The sequence below is a fragment of the Cupressus sempervirens genome, chromosome 3, assembly GCF_028749045.1.
Source record: "Cupressus sempervirens isolate cs-2001-9-10 chromosome 3, ASM2874904v1, whole genome shotgun sequence".
Taxonomy (NCBI): domain Eukaryota; kingdom Viridiplantae; phylum Streptophyta; class Pinopsida; order Cupressales; family Cupressaceae; genus Cupressus; species Cupressus sempervirens.
The window spans coordinates 115,524,245-115,545,902 of record NC_143120.1 but is presented as its reverse complement, the minus strand read 5'-3'; the positions used below and the strand labels follow the sequence as shown (position 1 = coordinate 115,545,902).

Below are 21,658 nucleotides of genomic sequence, written 5' to 3'. Positions count from 1 at the left end.
TAAGCACTTTACTTACAATAGTTTTTTCCTTGATGTCTCCTCTAAATGCTTTGATTGCACTTACATTGGCCTTGATTCTTTCCATATATTTTTCAATGTTTTCATCTTCTCTCATTCTCATTTTATCAAATTGTCCTCTAATGCTTTCAGCTTTGGCTCTTCTTACATTGTCATCTCCTCCATAGATATCTTTCAATTTGTTCCACATTGCAAAAGAAATTTTGTAGTCTTTTACCTCATCAAATTTAGCATAACTAAGAGCAGATGCAAGATCAATCATCATAATATTATGATTCTTCTTTTTAGTGATGTTTTCAACTGATAATGTACTAGTGGGAGTCTTATATTCAACATCAAGATACTTGCAACCTAAATCACTGATGGTAGCTAGATGTAATCTCATAAGTCCTTGCCATGCTACAAAATTGTCTCTATTCAACTTGGGAATCTCTATTTTGTAAGATATCTTGATCTTTAGCTTAGGTCCTTGAAACCTTTTCTACAAGCACCAAAATCTCTAATACCAATTGTTGGAAATATAAGAAGAGTAACTGAGAGGGGAGGGGTGAATCAGTTACTACAAAAATAAATCTTAGATCACTTAGATATTAGTACAAAATGCAAACAGGTAACTGAATATTGTTGAAGCTTGGTAAACACACAGAATGTTGCAACTCAGTAATAACTGGATTAGCTTAGTAAAAGATTAACATATAAACCATTAGATGTTATCTATTAGAGTAACAATGAGATGACCTGATTTGAATGCAACTAATTTGTTGATTTCATATCTTTGTCTTGGATTGTACTTAATCCTTCCTGATCGAATATGGCTTTGCTACACCAGAAAGATATTCTGCTTATCCTTCAAATTCGCTTCCTTTGCTCATCAATAGATCTTCAATCACATCATCATAATTTTCACATTCTCTTTCACACTTGAAATCACAACTTGACCTTATACCTTTACCTTCCACTTTGTCAAGTCAGCTCAAATACAATTTGTAATAATCAATATTCATCACCTAAGTTAGTTGGAATCAATAGATAGGTCAATTAAGCTTATTACAAAAAAATAAGAAAATCCTTTGTTAGCCGACCTTGCTCGATAGAAACTAACTCTGAAATGATTTCCTTTGTTAACCAACAGAAGCTTGGTTAACACTGCACACTTACGAAAAATTCTTTAGTAACCAAGTGAGCTCGGTTAGCACTGGTTCCATCCAACTTTCCTTTGATGCCTGAGTGAGCTTGATTAACACTCACTTTCTACAACTTTTCCTTCAATGCTCGAGTAAACTTGGTAGACACTGCCTTTTGAACTAGGAAAACACATGAATGCTCGGTATACACTAAGAACTATCTTCACTGCCCGAGTGAGCTTCGCATATACTGACTGATAATAATTATAACATTTGTGTAACATCAAAGACAACACACAATTAATCAATTGTATCCAACACTCTAATGGTATCTTTACTTGGAATAGAAAAATAGCTAGATCTAATAATATTGTTGAAAGACTAGACATGTTTATGTTTGTTGTCAATTTATCCTCTTTCAATTACTCTCTCTCATCTTTTATTAATCTCATTTCTAGGTTTGACCACTTCTTGATCTCTCTACCAAATATTGTATAACTATCCAAACCTATGAGGAACCCTTTCAACTATGAGAACATGTAGTTTTGGAATAAGGACTTTCTCTCCCTTCTCAAAAATTGGTAGAATGAGGAAATATTCAAGGATCCAAAATGTTTTGTTTTGTATCCATGTTAAAAAGTCTTAAAACCAAAATTTGTGATGGGAACAAGACTACTTTCAAAATGTATTTGAAGAAAAGTTAACCATTGAAGAATGCATCAAGGAACTTAACGAGGAGGTTATTTTCAAAGGCATGAACAATGACCTCTATTTTCAAGAAAAAAATCTCTTGAAAAAACATGTAGACCTTCTTTCCAAAGAACTCCTCATTTGGAAGAAAAAATATTGAGAGCATTGGCTCTTGGATGGAGATAGAAACACAAAATTCTTCCACAACAACATCAAATTAAGAATTATTATTAACAAGATTTCTAGACTTAGAAATTGACAAGGGGTTTTCTTAGAAGACCCTATTGAAATAATTGAAGTGATGGTAGATTACTTTGAAGTTATCCTCAATAAATGTGAATTCTCAAACCTTAATTCTGAAGCTTCTCTACTATAAAAAATTCCTAAACTTATTATTAGAGAACATAACATGATTCTTAACAAGAGATTTTCTAAAGAAGAAACCAAATTTCTCTCTCCTAAATGCATCCTGACAAGGTCCCTGGTCCTTATGGCTTCCAAGTAGTTTTTTCCCAAAGTTGTTGGCATTCCTTAGGTGATAGTTTATGGAATGCCCTAGAAGGAACTAGGAACTTTGGCCTTCTTCTTAGAGAAACTAATAACACTTTCTTCACCTTAATCCCTAAGAAGGCAAAGGCAGTTCACCCAAGAGACTTCAGACCTATTTTCTTGTGTAATACTATTTATAAGATCCTTAATAAAGCTCTTGCCAATAGATTAAAAATATTTCTCCCTCTTATAGTATCTAAACAATGAATAGGTTTCATCCTTGGTTGATCTATAATGGATGGGATCATTATTATTCAAGAGCTTTTCCACTCACTCCAAAATAATAAAGATCTATGTATGTTAATCAAGTTATATGTCTATAAAGCCCATGATAAAGTTGTTAGCATGAAAGTTGACAATCTTCTTATGGGGGATTATGAAAGTATTGCCAAAGAAATGATCTAGTGGTTATGTGTTGCATTTGTAATAGTGTTGTCATTGATGTCAACATATACCTTATTCTATGAAGATTTCCAGAGTTGCAGAGGTAGATGAATTTGTCACACTCGATGGTCAACAAGTAGGACTATGTGTGATTGGGACTATACTCAATGATGTGTAGAGATACTTTAATTATGAGTGTAGAAAGAGATATGCAACTATAATAGAGTTATGCAATGTTTTTTGGAGGTAGCTTTCAGAGAGAGTTTCTAAAAAGTGAGTACTAGTAAATTAGGTGTATCTTTTACCTAAGATGGAATTTGGTTAAATACATTTAGGGGATGGTTAGAGACATATTCAAGATTTTATGTTCTAGATGGAAAAGAATAGAGTTGCAGTTTGAGTCAACTTATGAAGATTGTTTGGCATGTTTTTTCTTATGAGCCGACTATTGATAAAATTATTGTGGAAAGATTTTAATTGTAATGTAATGTGTATTTTAATATCTTAATGGTACCCTATATTATGATTTAAATTTGAGAAAGGCTCAAAGATTACTCAATACTAGTTTAAGAACTTGGTATAAAAGAAAGATTGTTTCCTTGGTTGTATTGGAAAAGAAGTTGTTGTTAGTCAGCTCAAGAACTTGGATAATTTATCTTGAAGTTTGTTTAGTGAAGACACATTGAGGCTATTTAGATAATGAGTTTAGTTGGCCTCCTTTCAACCTCTAACAGGGTTGGCACAACTCCTATCAAAGTTGGAATCTTCTAAAAAGGATTCAAAGTCTTCTAATAGGGACTAATTGTTGAAAATAATTGATCAACTGTATATTGTCTTTGATGTTACCCAAAATGTCAGATCATTACCAATCAGTGTATGTTGAGCTCACTTGGGTATTGAAAACAGTTTCCTATGTCTACTAAGAATTCTAAAGTTTCCCAAGCTTAGAGGTCAATGTCTACTGATTTTACTCAAATGAAAAAGAAAAGATTGCTAAAGTTGAGTCAATGTCTACAATGATTAAAAATATTCTTTACCAGTTCCATTACTTCATTCATGATCTTATTCAATCATTTCCAACAATCTCCCTCTTTGGCATTGATGGCAAACCAAACTGATCAATTGATCAACTTAGTTACCACCAAAATTACATACATTTTCTACTACTTTCTGCTTCCCCTCTTTACTGCTTCTTTCTATTTACTACTACACCCTTACTATTGATCTCAAATATCTTTACCTTTCAGATTCTCATGAATCTCCCTCTTTCATATATATCTCCCTCTTTTGTTGTATTGATCAGTATCTGCATATATCTCCCTCTTTGACATAAATGCCAAAGATGTAGCATCTTTAACATGCAAAATATAAGCTTTGCATCTCATGTTTTCTCCCTCTGTCACCATGCGTGTGACTGATCTGGAGTTTCTGCTCCTATTGTCATCCTCTGCATCATTCTTCTGATATATCAATGATTTGTTTTGTTGATGCAGGGCAGCCTCTTTGTTGCTTTAAACTACTTGAGTTAGGGGCATTACCCCCAACTTTCCTCTAAGATATTCAAAAGTATCCTTGGGAAATGGTTTGGTGAAGATATCAGCAGTTTGTTCTTTTGTATTGATATATTTCATCTTCACTTGTTTGTCTTCTACCAATTCTCTGATATAGTGATACTTGATTGCAATATGCTTGGTTTTTGCATGCATTACTGGATTTTTGGATATGTTTATAGCACTTGTATTATCAAAATATAATATCACAGGTTTGGTTACCTCTTCTTTCATTCCTTTCAATAGATGTGTAAGCCACACAATGTTTGTGCAATTGACTGTTGCTGCCACATATTCAGCTTCAGCAGTGAATTGAGATGTGCATGTTTGTTTCTTGCTAGTCCAAGTAACTAGCCTTTTTCCTAAGAAAAATGCACCTCCACTTGTTCTTTTCATGTCGTCAATGTTACCTCCCCAATATGCGTCTATGTATGCATTGAGCTCAAACTTCTCATTCTTTTTGTAATATAGACCAAAATCATCAGTACCTTTGAGATACTTCATTATTCTTTTTACTGCCATGAGATGATTTTCTTTAGGATCAATAGAGAATGTAGCCACTATTCCAATTGCTAATGCTATGTCTGGTCAGCTATGTACAACATATTCTAGTTTTCCAATCATGGATCTATACTTAGTTTGATTGACTGCAGCTGATTTATCATTTTTGGATAGCTTATGTCCAGTTGCCATTGGTGTGATGACTGGTTTGGAGTCTTCCAATCCAAATATTTTAGGTATCTCTTTGATATACTTTGATTGTGTCACAAATATACCATGTTTTAGTTGATGTACTTGCAATCCAACAAAAAATTTGATCTCTCCAGACATAGACATCTCAAACTCATGTTTCATTTTGTCAGCAAAACTTTTGCAAAGCACTTCCTTTCCTCCAAAAATGATTTCATCCACAAAGATTTTAGATACAAGAATATCCTTACCTTCTTCTGATTTGATGTACATGTTGTTGTTATCATCAATTCTTTCAAATCCTATTTGCACTAGATACTTGTGAAGTCTCTCATACCATGCTTTAGGTGCTTGTTTCAAACCATAGAGTTCTTTATGTAGTTTACAAACCATATCCCTGTTGTTCTCATCAACAAATCCCTCTGGTTGTTCAATATAGACTTCCTCTTCCAATATACCATTCAGAAAAGCAGACTTTACATCCATCTGATAGACTTTAAAACCTTTATATGCAGCATATGCAAGTAAAGTTCTTACTCCTTCCATTCTCACAACTGAAGCAAATGTTTCCCCGTAGTCTAATCCTTCTTCTTGAGCATAACCCTTATATACTAGTCTAGCTTTATTTCTAGTAATCTCACCATTCTCATCTAGCTTGTTTCTGAATACCCACTTGGTGCCAATCACATTCTTGTCAGTTGGTCTAGGAACCAAACTCCAAGTTTTGTTCTTCTTTATTTGATCAATCTCTTCTTCCATAGTTTTATACCAGTCACCATCTTTTAATGCATCAATCACTATCTTAGGTTCAATTTTGCTTAGCATACATGATTCATTTCGTAGTCTATTCCTTGTCATTGGTCTTGCATCTTTGTTACCAATTATCTATTCACTTGGGTGATGTCTCTTCACATATTTGGATAATCTTGGTTTTGTCCTTGTTTCCATGTTTGATCTCTTAGATTTAGGGTCACTATGTACTTCATTTTCAAGTAGTTCTACATCTCTTTCATGTGTACTGGCTTCAGAGCCAGAATATGCATTTTTTTCATTCTGCAACTCAGCTTCTGAATACAACTCGGCATTCACTGGTTGTGATTCGGTTGAAACTGAAACTTGCCATTGAATCCCAATTTGATTGACAGCAATCTCTTCAACTGGCATTCCTTCATAAGAATACACAAAGGTTCTGTATTCATCCATTCTCTTTGGTTCTTCAACTTGGACTTCTGTATGCTCATCAAAGTTTACATTTGCACTTTCCACAATTTTTTTAGTGTTAGTATTTAAACACTTATAAGCTTTACTTCTAGTGGAGTAACCAAGGAAGATACCTTCATCACTTTTTGCACTTGTACCTTTCTTGACTTGTACTCGGTTCAGTGTATGAACAACCACACTTACAGCTTCTCTCCAATATTTTAGAGCAATAGTATTTTCCATCCTTAGTGTTCTGGCACAATCAATCACAGATCTATTTCTTCTCTCAGAAATTCCATTCTGTGGGGGAGTCCTAGGAGCTGATGTTTGTCTCTTGATTCCTCTCTGTTACTCGGCTCCTGTATTCTGCTTGGCATTTGATCTTCACTTGGCACTTGACCTTTGCTCAGCACCTTATCTTCGCTCGGAACTTGATCTTTACTCGGCACTCTCTTATGAACTTAGTTAGGCTTTACAAATGACTTAGCTAAACCTTACATCTTTGATGTGTTTTAGTGTGTCCATTCTCTGTGTCTTAGAGTATGTCAACAATAAACTATTTCATCAATGGCTTAGCTGATCCTTGTACTTCAATACAACATCATAACTTCAACCTTTCTCTAGGTGTTCTAGTTACATCTTATTGATTGCCACCTCCTTGTCAATCAACCAATTGATAGTATTTGGATTACTAAAGCAATTGTCATTCCTGCAAGTAGCAAGTTTGACATCAATGACAAAACAATGATTGAAAACATTCTTTACCACTTCCATTACTTCATTCATGATCTTATTCAATCATTTCCAACACAATTTAGTTGCATCAAAAATCAGGTCATCTCATTGTTACTCTCTAACCATTGTAGCAGTGATCTAAATCTCTTAACAGAGTTGGCTTATTAGTTATTTGTAAATCCTCTAACAAGGTGGCATTTCTATTTGAAGTATCTTGAAGACCTCTAACAAGGCCATTCCTAATAGGTTGATTAAATCCACTAACAAGGTCACACTTAACGATGTTTTTTGTAACCTTTAACAGGGTTGGCTCCTAATAGGGCTCACTTCAAAAGAGTGAAAATAATAACTAGTCACAATTGGTGGTTTTTCTCAAATTGGATTTCCATGTTAAGTCTTGGTGTCACTTGTGTTCATGTTATTTCTTTTATGTGTATGAAACTAAGTTAAGTTTAAGGTTAGTCATATTAAGACCAATATATTCAATTATTGTCAAATTATAGTTGATTCTTAGTACTTGCCAAGTTGTAGTATTTGCTAGTGTTAACCGAGTGCCTATGTGTTTACCAAGTTATAACAGAATACAGTTTAATCATAGTTTATGTTTTAATATGTATTGACATATAAGAGTTTTGGGATTTATTTTGTGGTAATTGATTCACCCCTCCCCTCTCAGTTACTCCTCTTAAATTTCCAACAATTGGTATCAAAGCTTTTGGTGCTTACAGAGAAAGATTTCAAGGACCTAAGCTAAAGATCAAGATGTCTTACAGAAGGGAGATCCCAAAGATGAATAGAGATAACTTTAAGGCATGGAAAGAACTCATGAGGTTGCACTTGGAAAACATTGGAGATTCAGGGCTAAAGAATCTAGACGCCAAATACAAGGATCCTATTGGAACTATGACTATTGAAGAAATTGCAAAAAAGAAGAGTCATAATATCATGATGATTGATATTTCTTCATCTCTCAATTATGTTGAATTTGATGAGTTCAAAGATTGTGGAACTTTTCATGGAATGTGGATCAAGCTAAAATCCATCTATGGTGGAGATGACAATGTAAGGAGAGCCAAAGAATAAAGTCTTAGAGAATAGTTTGATTAGATGAAAATGAGAGAGGATGAAAATATTGTAAAATATGTTGAGTGAATCAAAGCCAATGTCAGTGTTATCAAATTTTCTAGAGGAACAATTGAGGATGTAATGGTGGTAAGCAAGGTACTTAGAACCCTTCTTCCTATCTATGAAATTAGAGTGTCTGTTATTCAAGAGATGAGATGTGATCCAAATAACAATATAACTTTGGATGCTCTAGTTGGAAGATTGACTACATTTGAACTAGCTAACTATGATAATTATACTCCTAGTTCTAGCAATCTTGGGTCTGCATTTGAAGTTAAGGTACAACTCAAGAAGAAAGCTAAAAGGTCTGAATGCAAACAATATGAAAGTGAAGAGGAAGAAAGTTCTGATAGTGATCTTGAACCCATTGAAGCATTTCTTGCAAGAAGGTATCCCAAAGGCAAATGAAAAAACAAAGGTAAAATCCCTCTAATCAATTTCTCTTGTGAAAAAGTTGGACACATTGCTGCAAGATGCCCAAACAGAGAAGGCAAAGATGAAAAGAAGCACAACAAATACAAAGGCAAGAAGGATTTCATGAACTTCAAGGACTACAAGATTCAAATAGTAGTGAAGATGATGAAATGGTTTATATTATTGTAAAAGATAAATTTGATGATGAAGGAGATAAAATGACAGTTATCTCTCATGTTAACAAAAATGATACATGGATTATTTATGGTGGTTATTCACATCATATGACTGGTGACAAAATAAAGTTTGAACATATGAAACATTATGATGGTGGAAGTGTTAGATTTGAAAATAATGAACCTTATTTAATAAAGGGAAAAGGTTTTATTTCACTAACAAATGAACTCAGATGTGACAATGCCTACTGGGTAGAAGGACTAAATCATAATCTACTAAGTGTGGCATAATTGAATAACATTAGATTCAAGGTAGAATTCATGAATGGGAAGGCCAAGCTGCTGGATGAAAAAAGAAATCTAGTTGGGTCTAGAAAACAAACAAAAGGTAACCTATTCTACCTAGATCTTAGTGAAAGTACATTTTTTATTGCTTAAGTAGAAGAAAGTTGGTTATGGCATAAAAGGTTGTGTCATGTGAACTTTGACAATCTAGTCAAGATAAGTAAAAAAAGAAGAGTAAGAGGTATTCCTAGTCCAAGGAAACGTGATATGGGCCTATGCAAAAATTGTCAAATTAGTAAGATGGGAAACAAAAGTTTCAAAAGCGAGGGCTATCATTCTAAAGAAGTCTTAGAGTTGGTTCATATAGACCTTTGTAGACCTATTGGAATAGATAGTTACTGTGGAGATAAGTTTTTTATTTTATTTGTTGATGACTATTCTATAATGATGATTGTAATGTATCTAAAAGAAAAATTTGAAGCATTTCAAAAATTTAAGTGGTATTTAGCAAGAGTAGAGAAAGAAATTGGAAAGAAGCTTAAGTGTTTGAGATCAAAAAAAGGTGGTGAGTTCATTTCCAATGAATTTTGCATTGAAAGAGGAATTAAGAGACAAGTATCAACCCTTGGTACACCTCAATAGAATGGTATAGTAGCAAGAAGGAAAATATCCATCATAGATTGTGCAAGAACCTTAATGATAGAAAAGAGTGTTGCAATCAAATACTGGAAGGAAGCAGTTAACTACAGTGCATACCTTGAACAGAGTATAGTTGAAGAAAGACTCAAATCAAACTCCTTATGAACTATAATATGGCTACAAACATGATGTAAGTGACTTGAAAGTATTTGGTAGCAAATGTTATATCTTGAAGGAATCTAAGAAAAGAAAATTTGATGTCAGAGGTGATGAAGGCATATTCCTAAGATACTCCTATAGAAGCAAAGCATATAAATGTTTGAATTTTTCAACTCATAAGTATAGGATTTGAGCAAATATGCAAATCAAATCCATGAAGCCCAAGAATACCTACATGCAAAAAACCAAAAGACAAGAAGAGGCAAGGGTTTGCTCTGAAAATATGAAAATTTTATGTTTAGATGAAGAAGAGATTGAAGAGATATCAATTACAAAGAGATCAATCTTTATAAAAGGAGATCGAAACCCAAAAAGGGAAACCTAATAAGTTATAAAGGGTAACCTAAAGATGAAAGCTATTTAATAATTATTAAATAAAGGAATCTAAAAAATGCATAAAGTGAAATCATAAGAAGGGAGAAAAGATAATTTAATAAATTAAATTAAATTAACCTTTTTCTCTAACACCCCCCCTTAAGATGAGCAACAATGCAGCTATAAACAATGTAGAAAGAGCAAGGAACTACAATGCCATGTTGAAAGCAAACTTGGGTCACAACAACAAGGCCTGATGAGGTACCCAATCACAACAAAATCTCTATGAAATGAAGAAATAGAGAAATCCCTATGGGAAAAACTCTACTCCAAAAAGAGATAGCAGAAAAATCTAGTGAAGGATTGAAGAAGCCTCCAACTAGAGGAATGTTCCCGAAAATAGGAACAAAGAGTGATCATGAAGAACATCACTGAAGCATGTAGAAGCTACAAAGATCTATCAAAAAATAACTATTGATCTATAGAACCTCCTCTAAAAATGAAAAGAAGAGTGTCTATATGGTCGATGATCCATATCACTGAAATGCATAGGTATCCAACCACTACAATCGCCTAGGACATAGGATCAAATACTGAATATATAGCTCACTCCAACAAACCAAGGAAGCATTAGAAACAATAGAAGAACCCCCCTTAATGCATACAAGGGTGAGGTGGCAGGAAACTAAGAAATTGGGCCAAAAAAGTCTTGCAAAATAGAAAGAACCAAGAACATCCAACTTTGACTACCAAAATAGGTAACCAAACTACATCAAAATCCAAAACAACCTGCACTGATGTCTCCATCTTGGAACCAATTTTCTGACACATTTTTTGGATCGAAAAAATACATTTGTATGCTCAAGTTACGAAAAAAATTGATAGGGCCCCTGGAGATGCACAAAAAAATAATTTCTTAAATTAAAAAATAATAATAATAAAAATTTTAAAAAACCACCACCCCTGCACTGTCGGCAAAGCAACGATTGGGTGGCAGGAGGTGGGGTGTGACAACAAATGGAGGTGGTCCATTGTGGTAGAGCCGCTAAGCGGGTTGCCAGCGGTGACTATTGCAATAACTACAATAGAGCTACTAGCGATTAGCTAACTGCGGTGACCAAAAACCACATAAAAATAATTTTTTTCATTCTCTTTTAATTTTTTCACCTCGTAACATGTGCCAAAGGTCGTACAACCCTACTAGGAAAAAAAAATTTGCCTCTCGAATCAATGCTGTCCAAAATGGACAAACATTATATGGAAATGAGGGTTTTGACACCTTTTGGATCCATCTGTGAAGTCTGTTTGGCCTCAAACTGCTCCAAAAATTGGTGACCCCTTATTTTCTCAAGAAATACCTAAAAAAACTCTAGATCTATTCTGTCAAACCCTTGTTCTCCTTTTTCTCCAAATACTAAACAAGCTACAACAGATCTAGTTTTGATACCATGTAGGATTTGAGAAAATATGCAAATCAAATCATATACAAATCAAATCCACGAAGCCAAAGAATACCTACATACAAAAAACCTATAATGAAGAAGAAAAAGACAAAAAGAGGCAAGGGTTTCCTCTGAAAACACAAAAATTGTATATTCAAATGAAGAAGAGATTGAAGAGATAATAATTACAAAGATATCAATCCTTATAAAAGGAGATCAAAACCCGAAAAGGGAAACCTAATAAGTTACAAAGGGTAACCTAAAGGTGAAAGCTATTTAATAATTATTAAATAATTATTAAATAGAGAGCTAAAAATGCATAAAGCAAAATCTTAAGAAGGGAGAAAAGGTAATTTAATAAATTAAATAAAATTAACCTTTTTCTCTAACACCCCCCTTAAGATGAGCAACAATGCAACTACAAACAATGTAGAAAGAGCAAGGAACTACAATGCAATGTTGAAAGCCAACTTGGGTCCTGGCAACAAGGCCTAATGAGGTACCCACTCACAAAAAAATCTCTATGAAATGGAGAAATAGAGAAAACCCAATGGGAAAAACTCTACTCTAAAAAGAGATAGTTGAAAAATCTAGTAAAGGACTAAAGAAGCCTCCAACTAGAGGAATGTTCCAGAAAATAGGAACAAAGAGTGATCATGAAGAACATCACTAAAGCATGTAGAAGTTGCAAAGATCTGTCAAAAAATAATTGTTGATCTCTAGAACCTCCTCTAAAAATGAAAAGAAGAGTGTCTATATGGTAGATGATCCATCTCATTGAAATGCATAGGTATCCAACCACTACAATTGCCTAGTACATGAGATCAAATACTAAATATATAGCTCACTCTAGCAAACCAAGGAAGCATTAGAAACAACAGAACCCCCCTTAATGCATATAAAGGTGAGGTGATAGGAAACTGAGAAAGTGGGCCAAAAATCTCCTACAAAACAGAAAGAACCAATAACATCTGGCTTTGACTACCAAAATGAGCAACCAAACTGGATCAAAATTCAAAAACACCTACACCAATGTCTCTATCTTGGAACCATCTTTTTGGGAAAAAATTGGGTCAAAAAAATACGTCTATATGCTCAAGCTACGGAAAAAAATGATAGGGCCCCTGGAGATGCACAAAAAAAAATTTAATAAAACATAATGATAATAATAAATTTTAAAAACCACCACTCCCGCACTGCCAGTGGAGTAGTAGTCGGGTGGCGAGAGGCAAGTCATAGTGGCGAAGGGAGGCGATCTACTATGGTGGAGCCGCTAGAAAAGCCGCTAAGCAGGCTGCCAATGGTTACTGCTATGGTAACCACAGTGGAGCCGCTAGTGGTTAGTTAACCGTGGTGGCCAAAAATTGTATAAGATTAATTTTTTTCAATTTTTTTCAATTTTTCTTCCTTGTAATGCATGCCAAAGGTCATATGGCCTTGTCAGGAAAAACAATTTTGCCTCCTAGATCAACGTTGTCCAAAATAGACAAACTTTATATGGAAATGAGGCTTTTGATGCCTTTTGGATCCATTCGTGCAGTCTGTTTGGCCTCAAACTGCTCCAAAAATTGGTGAGCCCCCATTTTCTCAGGAAGTACTCGAAAAAATTTCAAATTTATTTTTTCAAACCCTTGTTCTCCTTTTTCTCCAAATACCAAACAAGCTACAGTAGATATGGCTCTGATACCATGTAGGATTTGAGAAAATATGCAAATCAAATCCACAAAGCCCAAGAATACCTGCATACAAAAAACCTGTCATGGAGAAGAAAAAGACAAGAAGAGGCAAGGGTTTACTCTAAAAACACAAAAATTGTATATTTAGATGAAGAAGAAATTGAAGATATAATAATTACAAAGAGATCAATCCTTATAAAAGGAGATTGAAACCTGAAAATAAAGCAAGGTTAGTTTTTAGAAATAAGTTGAATGAAGATGGAAAAGTTTTCAGAAACAAAGCAAGGTTAGTATGCAAAGGTTATTCTCAAGAAGAAGGTATTGACTATGGTGAAACTTTTGCTCCTATTGCTAGATTAGAAGGTGTCAGAACTTTACTTTCTTATGTTACACATAAAGGATTTAAAGTTTATCAAATGGATGTAAAATCTATATTCTTAAATGAAATTCTTGAAGAGGAAGTTTACATAGAACAACTTGAAGGTTTTGTGGATCCTAGCAAAAAGGATATGGTCTGTAAATTGCATAAAATATTGTATGGTCTCAAGAAAGCTCCCAGAGCTTAGTATGAAAGACTTCATAAATACTTGATAAAGATTAGTTTTAAAAGAACAAATGATAACATCAACCTGTACATCAAAGAAGGACCAGACAAGAAAATTATAATGGTTGAAATCTTTGTGGATGACACTTTGTTTATAGGAAATTATGACTTGTGCAAAGCATTTTCAGAAGAGATGAGTAAAGAATTTGAGATGTCTATGTTTGGAGAGATAAAATTCTTTATTGGATTGCAAATTCAATAGAAGAAAGATGGTATCTACATTGCTCAATCCAAATATATCAAGGAGATACTAAAGAAATTTGGAATGGAAGATTCAAAACCAATTGGAACACCTATGTCTACTGGACATAAGCTTTCCAAAAATGATGATTCCAAGGAGGTAGATTAGACCACATATAAATAAATTATTGTCAAATTACAATATGTTATACGTACTAAGCCTGACATTGCTCTTGTAGTTGGTATGGTGGCAAGATTCTCAGCAAATCCTAAAGAAAATCATATGATGGCAATCAAGAGAATCATGAGGTATCTGAAGGGTACTGAAGATTATGGCTTATGGTACAAGAAAGGAGGCAACTTAGAGCTATAAGCCTTCACTAATGCTAATTAGGAAGCATTGATGCTAGAAAGAGCAATAGTGGTGGTACATTCTTTCTTGGTAAAAGGCTAGTATCTTGGACAAGCAAAAAGTAGAATTGCATCTCTCAGTCCATAGTAGAGGAAAAATATGTGTCAACAATAGTTAATTGTTCCAATATGTTTGGTTCAAGTAACTATTGGTAGGTATGATGATAGAAATCAAAGATCCAATGATTATCTTATGTGATAACACCAATGCAATCAACATATCAAAGAATCCAATGATGCATACCAAAACCAAGAACATTGATATAAAATATCATTTTCTAAGAAAATTGGTGCAAGACAAGGAAGTAAGGTTGGAGTATGTGAATACCAAAGGATAGCTTATAGACATATTCACCAAGCCATTACCTAAGGATGCATTTTTGTATCTCAGAGGTAAGTTAGGGGTTATTTCCCTATCTGAAGCTCACTAAATGAAGTTTACTGATGCATCAACTAGAGCATATTGAAGATTAGTCAATTGATGCAGTATTGAAAAAGGCACATTGCATATGAATCAATACATAAGGTACACTGATACTTCTTGAATATTGTCTTTGACAAAAGATGTCAAAGAGGGAGAGTTTGCTATCATATTATAGAAAATTCTATAAAGAGGGAGAGTACACATTTCACAAAAAAATATTTGAAGATGTCTAAGAAAGGAGATGAACTTGGTTAGATATCAAAAAGGAAGAGTTTTCTATCAAAAGAAGATGTCGAAGATAGAGTTTTGCTGACAGAGGGAGAAATTGAAGGCAAAGGGAGTTCACACTAATAGAGAGAGTCCTCATGGATGAGAATCAGAATGAAACTAAGGATATGTTCCTTACTTTATTCTTTCTCTAAAAACTTCATTGTATTATGACATGTTGTGTTTCCATCAATGCAAAAAAGAGAGATTATTGAAATTAATTGATCAATTGTATATTGTCTTTGATGTTACCCAAAATATCATATCATTGCCAGTCAATGTATGCCAATCTTACTTGGGAACTAAAGACAGTTTCTTGTGTCTACCAAGCATTCCAAAGTTTTCCAAGCTTAGAAGTCAATGTCTACCAAGTCCACTCAAGTGACAAAAAAAAGATCACAGAAGTTGAGTGTTAACCAAGCTCACTTGGTTAATGAAGGAAAAGTTGGATAGAACCAGTGTTAACTAAGCTCACTTAGTTACCAAAGAAACCTTGTGAATATGTAGTGCTAACCAAATGCACTTGGTTAACATACAAAAATCATTTATGAGGTAGTGTCTACCAATCAAGGTCAGCTAATGAAAGATTTTCTTGTTTTGGCAAATTGAGTTCAATTGATTTGTTTGTTGGCTCTAGCCGAGTGAGGAGATGAATATTAAGTATTCTAACTTATATTCAAGTTGACTTGACAATGTGTAAGATATAAACATAAGGTCAAGTTGAGAATTGAATGTGAGTAAGTGAATAGAAGATTTGAAGATGCTTAGAGGAAGTGAATTAGAAGGATAAGCATAATATCATTGTAGAGCTACAAAGGTACATTTGTTCAAAAAGGATCAAGTATACAAGCTAGAATTGAGATCTGTAATCAATAATTTAGTTGCATTGAAAATTAGGTCATCTTATTGTTACTCTCTAACCATTGTAGTAGTTATCTAAATCTCTTAATAGAGTTGGCTTAATAGCTATTTGTAAATCCTCTAACAAGGTGGCATTTCTATTTGAAGTGTCTTGAAGACCTCTAACAAGGACACTCCTAAATAGGGTGATTAAATCCTCTAATAGGGTCACACCTAACAGTGTGTTTTGTAATCTTTAATAGGGTTCGCTCCTAACATGGCTCATTTCAAAAAAGTGAAAATAGTAACTAGTTGGGTTTCCACTTTAAATCTTGGTGTCACTTGTGTTCATGCTATTTCTTTTATGTGTATGCAACTAAGTTGAGTTTAAGGTTAATCACATTAAGATCAGTATATTCAATTATTATCAAGTTATAGTTGATTCTTAGTGCTTGCCAAGTTGTAGTATTTGCTAATGTTAACTAAGTGCCTATGTGTTTGCTGAGTAACAATAGAATACAATTTAATCAGAGTTTATGTTTTAATGTGTATTGACATCTAAGGGATTTGGGATTTATTTTTGTGGTAACTGATTCACCCCTCTCCTCTCAGTTACTCCTCTTATATTTTCAACACTCATATGTACTAATTATATTTTATTGGCTCCTAATAGACTCCATCCTTTCACAAGGAACTTTTATGTTAGTACATCATCTTATGGGCATCACTAGCATTGGGGTTTCCCTCTTATCAAGGATTTCTCTAGTTAACATAAATGGTTTTATTGTGTATGGTTATCTTCCTATGGTTTTTGCATCTATTTTTTTCATGTTCCATAATTAATAAAGATATTGAGAGTTATTTTAAATGTATAATTGATTCACCCCATCCTCTCAACCCCTTCTTAGTTATCTTGGTAGACTTTATTATCTAACAAAAGTAGGATTGCAGATTCCTCTGTAAATGTCTTGAAGATTTTAGATTATCTAAACAATGTATCCATCTCATTTTTTGCTACATTTCCCGTTCCAAAATCTCAATTCTCCTTAATGATTCCCCAAAAAGGTTTTTTTGATATCTCTTAAGGTCTTGGACAAGGAGACCCCATTTATCCCTTCTTATTTTTCATTTTGGAAAAATCCTTTGGGAGGTTTCTCATGTCTATCAAAGATGAAAAAATTATTCAAGGTATCAAAGTTATAATGGTATCCCCAATACTACTCATTTTTAGTTTGTGGATGATACAATCCGTCCTTCTCAGTATTCAAACCACGAGGCTCTTTTCCATAATCTATCCTAGGCTTATAGATGAATTTTTATGGTATTCCTATGGGGGATTATCCTAGAATTGTTGGAGATGTAATTCAAAGTTTGTGTCTTGCATTCATTGTAGAGTTTATTATTGATGTCAACATATTGGATATCTTGTGAAGACTAGCAGAGTAGAAGACTAGGATTTGTTTTGCAAGGATTGAGGATTACATGTGAGCTTGTGTATAGTTGAGGTTATGTTGTATAGAGTGTCTACATGCTATAGTTATGAGTGCATGTGGAAATATGAAGATAGTACACAACTATGATGTATTTGGTGAAGACAGTATTTAGAGAGAGTCTCTGTGTAGTGATTACTATTTTTTGGATTCTATCTCCTAAGACAGATGGAATCTAAACATGGGGACTCAATTGGAGGTAAAATACATGATTCTATGGTCAAACATGTAGATCCATATGAGCATTGAGTGAAGAAATATGAAGACTATGAGCCGACAATTATTTGTAATTGTAAAGAAAGTAAAGATGTAATATAAAATGTAATTGTATTATCTTAAGATGGTTCTATATTATTGTTGTAATTTAAGAAATCCTCAAGGCCAACTCAATAATACATTTTAGGACTTGGTATTAAAAAGGATGATTTCCTTGGTTGTAATCATCCAGTGTATATTTTTGTATAATGTGAGTATGGGAACTTGTATGTGAGATTCAGTGAACGTAATAACGAATATCTTTTGATCAAAGAAGTGTTTGGTGTAGTTGAGACATAGTGAAAGGAAAAAGTGCTATATTTGACAAAGAATGTGTTGCAGTGAGGATAGTGTTGGAGTTCTTACTAGTAAGCAAAATATTAGGTGGGTTTAAACCTAATAATAAGAAGCATAAGATGGGGACAATCCTAAGGATTAGCTAAATCCTATATTCAACAGGGCTAAATCTTAGTTATGGGCCAATATTAATAGAGTCATTAGGACTCACTTCACTTTAGGCTCTACAAGGCCAAGGTGGGCGAACCTTAGGGATTGATCTTACTAATTTGATACTCTTCTCTTCAAAAAACTATCCCCTATAGTAGAAATGGTCAATTTTCTTCTATGATTCGATTATAAACTTCCTAATCACAATAGCTAACTATAATCAAAAGGAAAGGAAAAGTAAATAAGTAATGGCCAAGACTTCTAGTTCATCATTACACAAAAATGATAAATTGATTTGTTTGTTTGTTATGTATATTCTGAAATTAGATGAATCATCAACTTGTTCTTGAACTTAGTTGACCAGTGTCTTATCCATTGATATATAGAGTCAACACCAACAAACTTGGACCTATTTAATCAACTTGTAATTAAATTTTTCAACAATGAGCTCTGAATTTAATTCTTACCATATCCTTCTTATAAACCCTAAATCCTATCAATTACAAAGAGTAATTATCTAATTCTTTGAATCAATAATAGATATACAATTTATATAAATTGCATTAAAGTGAATGAAACGTGTTCATTTCAATCTCAAGATTATAGATATATAAGAAAGAAGACATAAATATATAGAGAATTTTCTTATTGTATTAATTTCCTTTGAAAATGCTTACAATACTGATAGAGACTCAAAAATAACTCAAAACTTAACCACTAATATTTATTGTTCACTGTATATATTCAACTATACAAAAATTGATTACATTTATTGGCTACAGAAAAATGGATAGGCTGCAAAAAAGACATAAGCAAATAGGAAAATTCTACAGATAGTCAACCTCTACTCCACATCCTGGAAATCCTTATATAGGATTGCAACAAGCTACAAATGGGAGGAGGACATATGTCAAAATTTGGATGGATACAAAAAGTGGCAACACATATTAAAAAAGATATGCAAGACATTCCTCAGTGTTCAATCCAAAAGAGGAAGTAGTTGAAAAAGTCAGCAGGTGAAAATTTATGTCATGCTCTTTTCACTTTACTACCCTTTGTCTTTTACTATCTTTAGCAAAAATATCCCAGCTTCCTCCTACCAATAGGGTTTTGATCTCTTCCACCGCTTCCCAAACATAGATCTCCCTTTTGATGGGCCACTCTATAGTTCTAACCTCTTTTAGGTCCTATGTGGCTTTATTCCACCTGGCATCTATAATGGCTTTAGACTCAATAGAAAATTTGTTCAAGTCTATTTATGCTCTGAACAAGGAGTCGATTAACTTATTATAAGGGGTATTAGAGCTACCTTTAAAAATTGCCACAGTGGCCTCCTAAGTCAAAATGGCACCAAAGAAATCAGGCCATTCTTTCCAATCCCTCATTGTATTAGTAGCATCCAAAATTGGTGCTATATAGAGCTAAATTCCTTGAGATAAAACTTTTATATTCCCCTGTATTAATTGCAATTTTCCAGTGAAGAAGCCAATTAGTTCTTTGACTACCTCTAAGCCCTCCTTCACTGTGATTATCTTATTAGAAAAATCTGGCTTTTTAGCCATTAGTACAATAAGGCTCTCTAAGAACTATGTATATAGCCCCCACAGATTGAATGTGGGTGATAGCCATAAAAGTGCCTCATTGCAGATTTGCTCAACACTTTGTAAAGAAAAATAAAAATTATGAGCATGTCGTGATATACTTTTCAAAGTTTCAACCCTATGGCTCATCAAACTCTAAAGAATAGTTGTCCTTACCTCATCTCCTTGTTGAATAGGTGGAGCAATAGTGCTCATTCTCCTTAGTTCTAATGTATCCCCTACCTCTAACCCATCTATTTGTGTTGGGGCCTCAATTATTTCTTTAGTTGGTTGCTCTTGATTTTTTTGTTCTTGGATCTGCTTTGTAGTAACCACTTGCTCTACATTTACAAGTTTCTCTTTGAGAGATGCAATCTCAGCCTCTAGTGCTTGGACCTTAGCCTCAAGTTCATCAATCTTCTCCTTGTAGACATGGATTTTCCTAAGCTCATCCTCATAGAGCTTTCCCACATCAATGTAATCATGTACAAACTTGGCAAATCTGGTCCCAATCTCCTCTACCTTGGCCTCAGTCATGAATGAGAAATGCTTCATGGCCTTTGAGATTTCCTTACCAGAGGTGCCTTGCAAAGTCCATACAATCATGTTACCCTGTTCTATACTCTGCACATCCATCAGTTTAGGCTTATTTGATGATGGAGCCATGCTCTAAACTATAATAGATTTGGTGTCAATATTGAATCTTGTTCCTCTTTGTAGTCCATCAACACCATATGCCTCATCTGAGATGACATTTTCCTATCTCCTTATCTAATCAAGCATAAATGCTTGCTCCAAATCCCATCCAGGTACCAATAACATACCACTCCTTTTCACAAGGTCTCTTACCTCCTCTAGAGTCATGATTTCACTCTCAAGATCATAGGCTAGTAGCTTCTCAACCACTTCTAACTTTTTCTCATCTGATTCTCTTGGTTTCATTTTCAGCACCAATTCACTTTGTTTTACCTTATACAAAAAGCTCTTGAACGTAGCTGATTTGATGAATTCATCATCCTCTATGAATTTTTGGGCCTGAATGATCCTATCATCTAGCCTTGTTGCTACTAGTTCTAAATCTGTGAGTGTTCTTTCAGCTACATTAATTCTATCTTGGAGATAGCTTTTCCTTAAGTTAGCAAAATACTTACTATTGCCTAGCAAAATTTGTAGAGTCATTGATTTTACCTCTAGAGAGGTATGGACAAATTTTTGTCTCTTGTTCCCTTTTGTGACCCATGATGCCTCAACATGTTCACCTTCCTCATCTTCATCATCTGGGATTACATTAGGCTCAAGGTTGTCATGACATACCCTCTCTTCTTCTCCCATGGGTCCCTTTGGCATTTTGGCCATGATTTCAGCATGGTCAGTGACCATCTTCCTAATCCTATGAGGATAGGGGACATCCATATAGAATCCCATGAAATTGGGATCTACTCTCTTCATTTCCCTTTCTACCCTTAACACATCATCAAGCTTGGCTAGCTTATCTGCTACCTCCTCCTCTGCAATAATATTAGGAATAACATCTTCATGGGGTAGCTCCTTGGTGTTAGGAAACACATACTTTGTTATCTCTTTAAGGGTGTTCTTCATCCAATTATTAGGACCATACATCCTATAGGGACATGTTGACAGGTTGAAATGGTGGAGGAAAGAGTGAATTTGATCTAGGGGCTCTTTTCCAATTGAAAAGTTCTCAACCCTAAAAAATCTACACAAAAATGTGCATCTATGAACCTTAGGACCTAAGTACTCCCTATTAACCATAAATAATTGCCACATGAATTCAACAATAGCCAATTTGGGAGGGATGAATTTTGGTAATATGTGGGGTGGCTAGGGACAACCATACACTCTCATCAGAGGAAAGGTTGGAAATAGGAAGATATCTCCCCAATTATGGTCTAATCTCTTACTTCCTGG

General features: G+C 34.2%; 1 pseudogene; it reads right to left on the bottom strand.

Annotated features, from left to right (window-relative positions):
* Positions 1-20,395, bottom strand: part of LOC149565044 (4-alpha-glucanotransferase DPE2 pseudogene) — a 47,931-nt pseudogene extending 27,536 nt beyond the window's left edge.
* Positions 20,396-21,658: the final 1,263 nt, after the last annotated feature.